A 12792-nucleotide genomic window follows, 5' to 3' on the forward strand; every position below is an offset into this window, starting at 1 on the left:
GCTTCAAGCATCCTGACATGATCCTCGCTGTATCGTTGACCGCAATATCGACTTGCTTAGCATGAGCTGAAGCGTTCCACACAGGAGTAGCATGTTCAGCGACTGATACACAAAGCGCAAGTGCAGAAGTCCTTGGGAGGTGCGGGTTGGCTCCCCAGCTGGTGCCAATCAGCTTCTTAAGTATAATATTTGTTGCGGACTGTGAAATTAATAAAGCACGTGGTTATGGAAATAAACAAGGTGAAATTTGAAATTTGTGGTAAGTTCCTGTGCGCCGAAACCACTGAGTTCATCGGTTCCTAGGCTTACACACTACTTAATCTAACTTCAACTAACTTACGCTAAGGACAGCACACACACCCATGCCCGAGGGAGAACTCGAACCTCCGCCGAGCCGAGCCGCGAGAACTGTGGCAAGGCGCCTTTGACGGCGAGGCTACCCCGCGCGGCACTAAACAAGGAAGCTTTGGAAAAGCAACGATAGAGACACCAGGTTTGCTAAAAAACTCGCTCTGCTAGAAATACCACTCCTTTTACGGGGAAGCATGTGTACACTGAAGCTCATTAATCAAACGATGCGCAAAAGAAATGGAACACTTTACAGGATTCATAAAGTAATGACGTCAAAGAAGTCGACTAGAATTTAGACGGGTACAAGTGTAACTGGGATCATACCACTCCACGGTTCAAACGGAAAAGCGTTTGGTTGGCCGATGCAAATCAAAGAGCCTGCCTTGAGACATCTCATGCGAGTGGCTACCTGTGCACCATCAATACCAGTGTGTATTCGTTCATGCCTCTTTGCATTAGAAGGATTTCGTCATGTTCATATATCAATGAAATGAGTGAAGACAAAATGCAGACTTTTTCAACATTTGTCAACAAAAACAGAATTCAAGCTACTTGCCGTATATTTTCGTCTACGCATTTGTACAGTGTGATTTTTTCCACCGTGTACAAACTCTAGGGATTGATCGTTGAGAGGATGCAGAACAAAAAAGATCTAATGAACTGATGTCCCGAAACACATGGTTTCCATGCTAGAGACCATTTATTCAATCGTACTTTGTTACAGAGACTGCGGCCTAATACGCGCTGTACCATGCAGCCACAGTTACAGTATGCGTGGTTTCCTCCTAGACGATGGTACTGTTCCTCATACCTCATGCCCTAGCGCCCTCTCCTCCCATAGTAACTGGTAACGTTGTGTCCGATTCACTTCTCTTGCTAACTCACCTTGTAGTTGATGTGATACAGCGTTGTACACAATGGTTCCGTATTCGAAGAGAGAGCTTGCCGACACGATGTTTTCTTACGGAAGGGCAAGTGGCAATGGGCGGCGGACAGTCAGGTTGCATCATGAGACCTATCTTCGCCGACAACAACCACAGCATTCAATGTTTCCAAGAGTGTTTCGCCGTTTGTCTGAGACAGGGTCGTTTCAGGAAGCAGGAAATGATGAAGGGCGTACTCGAAATGTTCAGACACAAGCATTGGAGGAAAATGTGATTAACGCGATGGAAGACGACCGCCGTGTGGGAGTACCAGGCAGTTGGCCCGCCAATGCAGTGTAAGACAGACAACCGTGTGGAACATTCTCCATTACAATTGTTACCACCCATATCTCCTACAGCCTCTGCAGGGCTTACTAGCGACAGACTTTCCTCATCGAGAGCAGTTTTGTCACTGTTTTCTTCACCACGCAACCACGATTCCGGGATTTGTATCATCCATTTTATTCACAGATGAGGCTACCTTTACGCGCAGTGGTGTTTTCAACTTTCATAACAGTCATCTGTTGGATAGTATGCAGAACCTCCATGATATGGTGATAGCAAACCATCAGCATCAGTGCAGCCGGAATGTGTGGGCCGGGATAACTGGGGACAGTATTTTGGGACCAGACTTCCTTCCACGTCGCATAACAAGCCGGAACTATCGGCGTTTCTTGCGGGTGACTTTACCTCCCATGTTGGAAGAAGTGCCACTGATGATTCGACGGGATATAGGCTGCTACATGATGGTGCTCCAGCCGTTAACATCCGAACGCATCTCAGTCGTGTCTTATCTGGTCGATGGATCGGACGAACGGGTCCAGTTGCATGGCCTGCTCATTCACCGGATCTCAACCCTTGCGATTTCTGGTTAGGAGACCATCTCAAAAGTATCGTGTATGCAGAGCCCATTCCAGATGTGGAGACACTGGAGCAGCGTACTAATGCTGCCTGTGACACTGTTCGGATGCAGCCTGGCCGATGTGAACGTGTGAAGCAGAACATGCTACGCCCCACACACGCATGCGTTGAGGCACATGAAAACAATTTTCAACTTATACTGTAACTGTGGCTGCATTATACAGCACGTATTTGATCAGGCTCTGTAACAATGAGTGACTCAGGAAACTATGCATTTCCGGACATAAGTTAATTAGACCTCTTTTGTTCCGTATCCTCTCATCGATCAGTCGCTAGAGTTTGGACACGGTGGAGAAAATCACCCTGTACAATAATTTGAAAGAGAGTATTCCAGTCAACATTGTCAAAAGCTTTCTCTAAGCCTATAAATGGTAGAAATGTAGGTTTACCTTTCCTTAATCTATCTTCTAAGATAAGTCGTAGGGTCAGTATTCCATCGCGTGTTCCAACATTTCTACGGAATCCAAACTGAACTTCCCCATGTCGGCTTCTGCCAGTTTTCCATTCGTCTGTAAAGAATTCGTGTGAGTATTTTGCAGCCGTGGTTTATTAAACTGATAGTACGGTAATTTTCATACATGTCAACTCCTGCCTTCTTTGGGATTGGAATTATTACATTCTTCTTGAAGTCTGGAGGTATTTCGCCTGTCTCATACATCTTGCCCAACAGATGGAAGAGTTTTGTCATGGCTGGATCTCCCAAGGCTATAAGTAGTTCTAATGGAATGTTGTCTACCCCTGGGTCTTTGTTTCGACTTAAGTCTTTCAGTGCTCTGTCAAATTCTTCATGCATTATCACATCTCCCATTTCATCTTCATCTACGTCTTTTTCCAGTTCCACAATACTGTCTTCAAGTACATCGCCCTTGTATAGACTCTCTCTGTACTCCTTCCACCTTTCTGCGTTCCCTTCTTTGCTTAGATCTGGGTTTCCATCTGGGCTCTTGATATTCATGCAAGTAGTTCTCTTTTCTCTAAAGATCTCTTTAATTTTCCTGGAGGCAGAATCTATCTTACCCCTAGTGATATACGCCTGTACATCCTTACATTTGTCCGCTAGCCATCCCTGCTTAGCCATTTTGCACGTTTGTATTCCTTTTCGCCTGCTTTATTTACTGCATTTTTATATTTTCTCCTTTCATCAATTAAATTCAGTATCTCTTTTGTTACCCAAGGATTTCTACTAGCCCTCGTCTTTTTACCGACTTGATCCTCTGCTGCCTTCACTATTTCGTCTCTCAGAGCTACACATTCTTCTTCTACTGTATTTCTTTCCCCTGTTCATGTCAATCGTTCCCTAATGCTCCTCTGAAACTCTCTACAACCTCTGGTACTTTCAGTTTATCCAGGTCCCATCTTCTTAAATTCCCACGTTTTTGGAGTTTCTTCAGTTTTAATTTACAGTTCATAACAAATAAATTGTGGTCAGAGTCCAAATCTGCCCCTGCAAATCTCTTACATTTTAAAACCTGGTTTCTAAGCCTCTTCCATGTATACAACCTTCTTTCATGATTCTTAAACCAATGTTGGCTATGATTAAGTTATGCTCTGTGCAAAATTCGGCAAGGCGGCTTCCTCTTTCATTCCTTATCCCTCATTCCATAATCTTCTATTATTTTCCTTCGCTTCCTATTCCTACTATCTTATTACAGTCCCCCACGAATATTAAATTTTCGTATCCCTTTACTATCTGAGTAATTTCTTTTATCACATCATACATTTCTTCAATCTCTTCATCATCTGCGGATTTAGTTGGCATATAAACTTGTATTACGGTGGTAGGAATGGGCTTCTTGTCTATCTTGGCTACAATAATGCGTTCACTGTGCTATTCGTAGTAGCTTACACGAGCTCCTATTTTTTAATTCATTATTAAACCTACTCCTGCATTACCCCTGTTTCATTTTGTATTTATAACCCTGTATTCACCTGACCAAAAGTCTTGTTCCTCCTGCCACCGAACTTCACTAATTCCCACTATATCTTACTTTAACCTATCCATTTCCCGTTTTAAATTTTCTAACCTACCTGCCCGATTAAGGGATCTGATATTCCACGCTTCGATCCGTAGAACGCCAGTTTTCTTTCTCCTGATAACGATGTCCTCTTGATTAGTCGCCGTCCAGAGATCCGAATGGCGGACTATTTTACCTCAGGAATATTTTACCCAAGACGACGCCATCATCATTTAACCATACAGTAAAGCTGCATACCCTCGGGAAAAATTACGGCTGTAGTTTCTCCTTGCTTTCAGCTGTTCGCAGTACCAGCACAGCAAGGCTGTTTTGGTTAATGTTAGAAGGTCAGATCAGTCAATCATCGAGACTGTTGCCCCTGCAGCTACTGAAAAGGCTGCTGCCCCTCTCCAGGAACCACGCGTTTGTCTGGCCCCTCAACAGATACCCCTCCGTTGTCGTTGCAACTACGGTGTGGCTATCTGTGTCGGTGAAGCACACAAGCCTCCCCAGCAACGATAAGGTCCATGATTCATGCCCAATATGGCCGCCATTATCTTACTCGCTGTTATTGTAGTATTGTACTTCTGTGGAACATGGGACGCACTAGAGAAATTTTTAAAACGCGTGTGATGATCAGTGTACTCTGTATTAAAGTAAGTAGGAGGAGGAGATTAGTCTTTAATGTCCCGTCGACAACGAGGTCATTAGAGACGGAGCACAAGCTCGGATTATGGAAGGAAATCGGGCGTGCCCTTTCAAAGGGATCATCCCGTCATTTGTCTGAAGCGATTGACGGAAATCACAGAAAACCTAAATCAGAATGGCCGGACGCTGGATTGAACGGTCGCCACTGCGCCACCTCACTCGGTGTGAGTTAAAGTAAGACATGACGCATAACCAATCCACACACCATAATCTGCATCCGTTTAACCACAGTAACGATGCTCAGTGTGTATTTTGGACTATCGGTCTAATCGAAAAACAACTCTGATATTATAAAATCATCCCTTTTGGATACTCCGAGGAGAAAGTGTTTTTAGCCGCTGAAGTTCAAGGGTCACGTGAAATATTCTCTGCCTGGCAGTGAAATATAATGGTTCTCTAGGTAAATAGGCACCGTGTCCAACAATTATCCAGTGAATAAATACAATCTATAAAGTGCAAATCTGGAACGTCTGTAAAATACCTACGTATCGGTTTACAGGTGAAAAAGATGTAAGTTATAGGGATAAATTACGTGGACAGGCTGAATATTCATACAATTTGCAGGCTACATGAAATACGTAAGTTTGCTCATTTACAAAGCACTTTGTTTTGAAGGAAGATGACATTTTCTTTTGCAGATCGGGAAATGAGGTATTTCCTGACGAATTATGGTTGCTCCACTAGATCCAATAGAAAAATTCACCAGTTATTCTTTTATTCTTTGTAATGCAGTTACTATGAAGAATCTCCTTTGAACCCAGACCACACTGGCATAACCATTCATTCTGTTTCATCAAACCTACTTCGCTAATTTCTATGCAAGGCACCAAACTGCTTCGATTGCTGTATCGATTCCAGTATGTAGTGGTGGACAATACTCTCAACTGTATTTATATGTCGGCACACAAAATCATCTGAATTATCTTTAAAATAGTTCGAACATTCCTGAGAAATGAGTTTCCGAATTTTATTTTGGTGAGCGTTCAACATACTCGATATTATTTGTTTGTGGTTGCAGTTCGGGACGTCTTTCACATAGATCGTCTTCAAGAAGAGTACGGGAAACTTTGAAAGTAGTCGCCCATTTCTTGACTATTTAAAATGGAAATGCACTCGCCCTATGGACCTATGCCAACTTAACATATAGATCCGTTGGTGATAAACGTACAAACAAACTTCGGACGGCTTAGTTCCCTAGTTTATCCATTTGAACAAAATTCACACAACACGACTACTTAATAAAGTCACGTAACAAAACAGTTCGGAATATAACTTACGTCAGCAGCAAATATACTCTATCAAGAAATATGTCACCCATACCCTGCAGCGGAAAACTCTAATGGACTGTGGCTTGTTTTAAGTTAGCCTCGTAGATACACGTAATATCCCAGAAAGAACGCGGAATGTTTCCTTAACCCTAGGACGCCAAAACCCACAATTTTTTTATGTCCCCTGCTTTTGCTCAAGTAACTTTCATACTACATATTCCCTTTGAGTTATTGTTTGTTGGCTATTTTGTGAAATGTTAGTCAATATATTTTATAGAAAATTCCTGCTTTGAAAGAAAAAATAAATAAACTTAATGTGGGTCCAACAACCCCCCCCCCCCCTTAGGCTTCCATGCTATAGAAAATTTTCCTCAGTAGGATTTCGTATTTCTCATCATTACAACAATGTAAGTTAGTTTCTTGTTGGTTGGTATTCTTGATATTCACAACATTGGGTTTACTTTCAGAGGAAGTGATTGTTGATGTCAGTCAGCTGTTATTTATCTTGTAAACTTGCAGTGAGTTAGTGCAGTTCCCTACTGTTCACACCCAGACTTAGAACTGACTAAAAGAATATGTGACTCGTCTTTAGAACGAGTTCTGAATGAAATTTTAGATGAAGATTCTGACTCGGGGGGTAGAAAACAAATATGAGGATGGTATTATGGAGTATGATTCAGATCGGGAAAGTGATGTGGATGTTAGAGAAGATGAAGATAGCGCAACTTCAGGCATTGACCATCAGGACATCAGGATGTTATTGTGGCCAAGTCTGGAAGAAGGTACGTAACCACATAGCCTAGAATTCCTCGGAGGTCTGTTGCTAATATTGTAAGAAAGCAGGCAGGAGTAACTCCAGCTGGTGTTTGCCATTCACCTGGAGAAGCCTTGAAGTTACTTCTTACGCCTGACATCATGGATGTTGTAGTAAAATATTAAAATGAAGAGGCAGTTAGGCGAAATGTTACTTTGACTCTTGAGAAAGAATTGTATGCCTTTATAGAAATCCTGATACTTACGAGGGCAAATAAGGACAATTCTGTCAGTGTACATGATCTTTGCTCCGACCTAATGGGTCGGCCAGTTTACAAGGGTATTATGGCAAGAGAACGTTTCAAGGATCTTATTGCAATCATAAGGTTTGATGACAAAAGTACCCGCCAGCTAAAAAGGGAAACAGACAAGTTCACAGCAATCCGTGATGTTTTCAACAAAATGAATGATAGGTTTCCACTACTGGATAAACCACGGGTCCACCTCACCATTGATGAGATGCTCAGTTTGTTTAGAAATACTTCAAAGTATTTATGAAGGCTAAACCGGGCAAGTATGGTATCCTTATACGCATGGTGTCCGATGCAGTTGACAGATACGTCTTGTATGGAACCCTTTGCAGGTAATGTTCAGAATTTGTCGAAAGAAGAACGGGATTCAGCAGCTGTCACCAAACGTGTGGTAGCACCTCTGAAAAATACTGGTCGAAATATTACTACAGACCGATACTACACATCGGTGGATTTGGCGGAAGAGTTATATCAAGACTATGAAGTTACTACAGTAGGAACTCTCCAGTCAAACAGGAAGCATATTCCAGACATGATGAAGAACACGTCAAATCGAGAGCTATATTCATCAATGTTCTTGTTCGTAGACCCATCAACAGGTACGCCTCCAGTAACTTTGGTGTCCTACATAGTAAAAACGAAACCAAGTAAAAACTTACTGATGTTGTCAACAATGCACCAAGATAAAGGCACTGTTGGAGGAGAGAAGAATTAAACGGAGGTAAATGCATATTATAATTCCACTAAAGGTGGCGCGTATGTACACCTGCAAGAGGGGAACGAAGAGATGGCCTCTATCTGTAGTTTACTCTCTCATCGACATTTGTGCTATCAATGCAACCACCATATTCATCCAGCAACATCCAAGATGGAATGAAAAGAAACACAACAAACGGAAACTATCTTCTGCAAGCTGGGATGGAACTAGTGAAATTGCAGATAGAAGAAAGAAGTGCAAATGCAAGAGGGTTATCTAACCAAATTGTTCAATCAATGGAGACTATTCTACAAAAGAAAATCAAAGAAGTGACAACAGAAGCACATCAACCTCCTGCAGGGAAAGGTCGGTGCCATATTTGTGTAAGAAAAGCTAAAACAAAGAAGCAGAAGTACAACAATCTAAGTAAACCAAAACAGTATTGTGGACAGTGTCATAAACATGTGTGTAACACACATTCAGAAAAAATTGTGAAGTGTGCCTCTTGGCTTGAAGTTGAGGACTCAGAGTAGTCTATTGTATATGAACACATCTGTATTTTGTATTGTAATGTAACAATTTTTATTCACTCAATCCAATATTTATAACAATTAACAACATTTATAAACCGATGCCGTAGTTAAAATACGTAAAACATTTTGAAAGTTGTAACTTTTCGTCAGGAAACTTATTTACGAACCCCCCACCCCGCCCTTAGGCATCCAAGTTAGAAAAAAAAGGCTTGGGCGTCCTAGGGTTAATATGTTAAATAACAGATAGAAGTACATAATACAGCTGACGGTGTTCCGAGTAAAATGTGGCCCAGCTGACCGGAAACTCAAAGTTTTTGTTTGTATAATTATCGATCACGTAAGATTGTCATGGTTTCTTAAGCACGGTGTTACAACCGTGCGATTACAAGGGGCAGTCAAAGAAAACAAGACAGACGGCCGGGCGGGATTAGCCGAGCGGTCTAGGTCGCTGCAGTCGTGAACTGTGCGGCTGGTCCCGGAGGAGGTTCGAGTCCTCCCTCGGGCATGGGTGTATGTGTTTGTCCTTAGCATAATTTAGGTTACGTAGTGTGTAAGCTTAGGGACTGATGACCTTAGCAGTTAAGTACCATAAGATTTCACACACATCTGAACACTTTTCGAGACAGACGGGAAAAAAGTAAGGGGAGAGATCGGCACTGCATGGAAGATGTGGAACGGCTTTTCAGCGAAACTTCTGCACTTATGGCGATTACTTTTGAAATTATAAACAAACTACTTTTTCCATTTGTCTCTTTTTCATTTGACTGCCCCTTAAACTAACATATCATAGAACAGCATTCATATTAGCTGGATCAGTCCAACAGTAAATCCCGTTGGGGACTTGGTTCGTTTATCAAAAACAGTTGTACTAATTGTAGTAAAATCTAATAAATGGCTCACAACACTTAACCAAAAGAATCGCGTGGTTGCAAGTGAACTCTTTGTGAGATGCATTAAAATTAAAATATATTTTTGTTTTGTTATTTACAATCAGTTCATTTTAGTATACTGTAAAACTGGAATTAAATTACAGCATTTGCGGAAAACGAATTAAAATTCTCATTTTGTCAAATGCTGTTTTAACTTTATTACATTCAAGCAATTACAAATTTGGGTGGATGGATTTGAACAGAAGTATCATTATTTAGCACATATATATATATATATATATATATATATATATATATATATATATATATATATATATATATATATATATATATATGGGACATATCTGGAAGAAAAATGCAGACGAATGTGTACTCCCATGAGAAAACGTGAGGAAATGAACCAATTCTCATGGCTTTAAATACCTATGAAAGAGTTTTTTTTCCTTCTGAGCCTTTAGTCGTTAGTGATTTCCTTTTTCTGCATAAATTTAGGAACTTATTACCTGTCGATCATACTTTATATGGAAATAGGTTTTTTTGAATAATGAAGATGTAATCTTCTATTAAAATTACCACACTCAGGAACAGTGGCCAGTATGATTCCAAATCTTGGTTTTATGCTAGCCGCAGTCAGTAAAGAGCCGTCACACAAAGTGAAAATGTGAATAGGTTTGTCGAGCTCTGATTTTCCTGCTTCTACACGGCGTTTTCGGGTACTGTTACAGGTGTGGACTTGATTTTGTCAACAGTTCGTCGCCAGAAATTGGACTTTTGGCAAGCAAGCCTTTACGCTAGTATCCATTGTCCAGATACCTCAAAGCCTGAAACTACGATAGGCCGTCACTGGCGTACTTGATTGCAAATTTAATGTTCTAGTATGCCACGCTGTGCTACAGTGATGGATACCTAGGTATAAGACGCTGTCGCAGCGACCACACCCATTAAAGTGCTACAGTACTAATACGCTGGACTCGTATTTCTGGAGGACACTATTAAAATTCCCATCCGAACATCCAGACTTCTGTTAGTGCCACAAATTGCTTAAGGCGAATGCCGAGAGAGTTCATTTCAAAGAGCACGGCCGATTTCCTTCCCCCCGCCGCCCCTCCCCTCTCCCCCCTCCCCCTCTCCATCCTTCTCCAATCCGATACCGTTCTCCAGCTGTAATGACTTTACCGTCGATGGAGCGGTAAAAAGCTCTGATCTTCCGGCATTCCTTTGCGTTGAGTGTAATCTGACAGTCTGCACTGTTAAGCAGTAAAGTGGACAATTGCAGAATGTGATGGTTTAATGTGATATTGAGTACTACATGCAAACTCGACTACTACACACGGAGTGTACAGAAGAACCACGATAAACCTTAAAATTTTCTTCAGGATGGCAGCCTGGCCATTATTAGCCACTATTAAAGGGGAACAGCTGTATAAAATCGTATACTTTGATATTAGTCGGATGTCAACGTTCTGACATTGTGATAGGTGTGCATTCCAGATTTCGTTAAGAAATCCAACCAAAACATCATAAAACTAAAAAAGTCTACCCGAAAAGGCCTCGTAAGGCCCAACAGTACTGACCGACCGCCGTGTCAACCTGAGACTACCAGCGTCCCTGAATGCGGATATGGAGGGCTTGTGGTCAGTACACCACTCTCCTGGCCGTTCTCAGTTTTTGTGACCGGAGCCGCTACATCTCAGTCAAACAGTTCCAATCGGCCTGTGTGCACCCTGTTTACCAACAGTGCTCAACAGACCTGGCCGATGACCCATGGAAGTACCGTAATAGCCACACCCGACAGCACTTAACTTTGGTAATCTGACGGAAACCGGCGTTACCATTGCGGCAAGCCCGTTGGCAGCAGAAGTATCATACCATACATTAAATTAATAAAGGGGCTCTAAGTTTTCATAGGGTACAACGCACATGATGAAATAAGTGTGCCTGTGGGCTTAGTACTTCAGCCGTAGTGTGGATTCGAGCGATAACGCCTTCTGATGCAACAGAGGTTGCATCCATCGTAATACTCTTGCTAAGAATAGGTAAGCAAATATGCTTGTACTGGCACAGATGGGCCTTTATGGCCCGACCGACCGCCGTGTCATCCTCTGCCAATGCTGTCACTCGGATGTGGTATGGGGTGCATGGGGTCAGCATACTGCCATCCCTGCAGTTGTCGGCTATTTTGACCATCGAACTGATAATTCTCATTCAAGTAGCTCCTCAGTTGGCATCACAAAGCTGACTGCATCACCTTCCAGCAAGGGAAAAAAATCACTGGCAGCACTGGGAATGGAACCCGGGTCCTCCACGTAGCAGGCACTTTTTTCACAGTTGACAGTTGAAGATAGAAAACGAAAGCAGAAGTTTTCAGTTTCAGGTTCAAGAAATCGTTCACGCAGGTGAACCGTACAAACATACCGTCATTTGACCATCGGACAGACTCCGTTATGGACGATATAGAAACAAGCATACCTGGCATAGAGAAGCAACTTAAGGATTTGAAAACAAACAAATCACCAGGTCCGGAGCTGAATCCCAGTCCGATTTTACAAAGAACACTCTGCTGCATTGTCCCCTTACCTAGCTTGCATTTATCGTGACTGTCTTACCCAGCACAAAGTCCCAAGTGATTGGAAAAAAGGGCAGGTGACTCCAGTATATAAACAGGTAAAAGAATGGACCCAAAAAATTACATACTAATATCCGTATTTTCTGTTTGCTGCAAAATACGTGAACACATTCTCAGTTCGAATATAATAAACTTTCTTCAGGCTAAGAAGCTTATGTCCACGAATCAGCTTGGTTTTAGAAACTCAGCTTGCCCTTTCTCACTTGATGTACTGAAAACCATGGATGAAAGGCAACCGACAGAGTCCATATTTCATTTGACACGGTGCCCTATTGCAGGCTGTTAACGAAGGTACGAGAATATGGAATAAGTTCACAGATATGCAATTGTCTGGAAGACTTCTCAAATAATAGAACCCAGTATGTTGTCCTCGACGGCGAGTGTTCAGCAGAGGCAAGGATGTCGTCAGGAGTGCCGGCTGTTGTTCTCTATATACATAAATGATTTGGCGGACAGGGTGGGCAGCAGTCTGCTGTTGTTTGCTGATGTTGCCATGGTGCACGGTAACGTGTCGAAGTTCAGTTACTGTAGAAATATGCAAGACGACTTAGACAAAATGTCCAGCTGGTGTGATGGATGACAGCTAGCCCTAAATGTGGAAAAATGTAAGTTAATGCGGAAGAGTAGGAAGAACAAACCTGTGATGTTCGGATACAGTATTAGTAGTGTCCAGCTTGACACAGCCAAGACGTTTAAATGTCTGGACGTAACGTAGCAAAGTGATATGATGTGGAACGAGCATGTGAAAACTCTGTTAGGGAAGGCAAATAGTCGACTTCGTTTTGTTGGCAGAATTTTAGGAAAGAGTGGTTCACCGGTAAAGGAGACCACATATAGGACGCTGGTGCGACCTGTT

The sequence above is a fragment of the Schistocerca gregaria genome, chromosome X (assembly GCF_023897955.1).
Source record: "Schistocerca gregaria isolate iqSchGreg1 chromosome X, iqSchGreg1.2, whole genome shotgun sequence".
Lineage (NCBI taxonomy): Eukaryota > Metazoa > Arthropoda > Insecta > Orthoptera > Acrididae > Schistocerca > Schistocerca gregaria.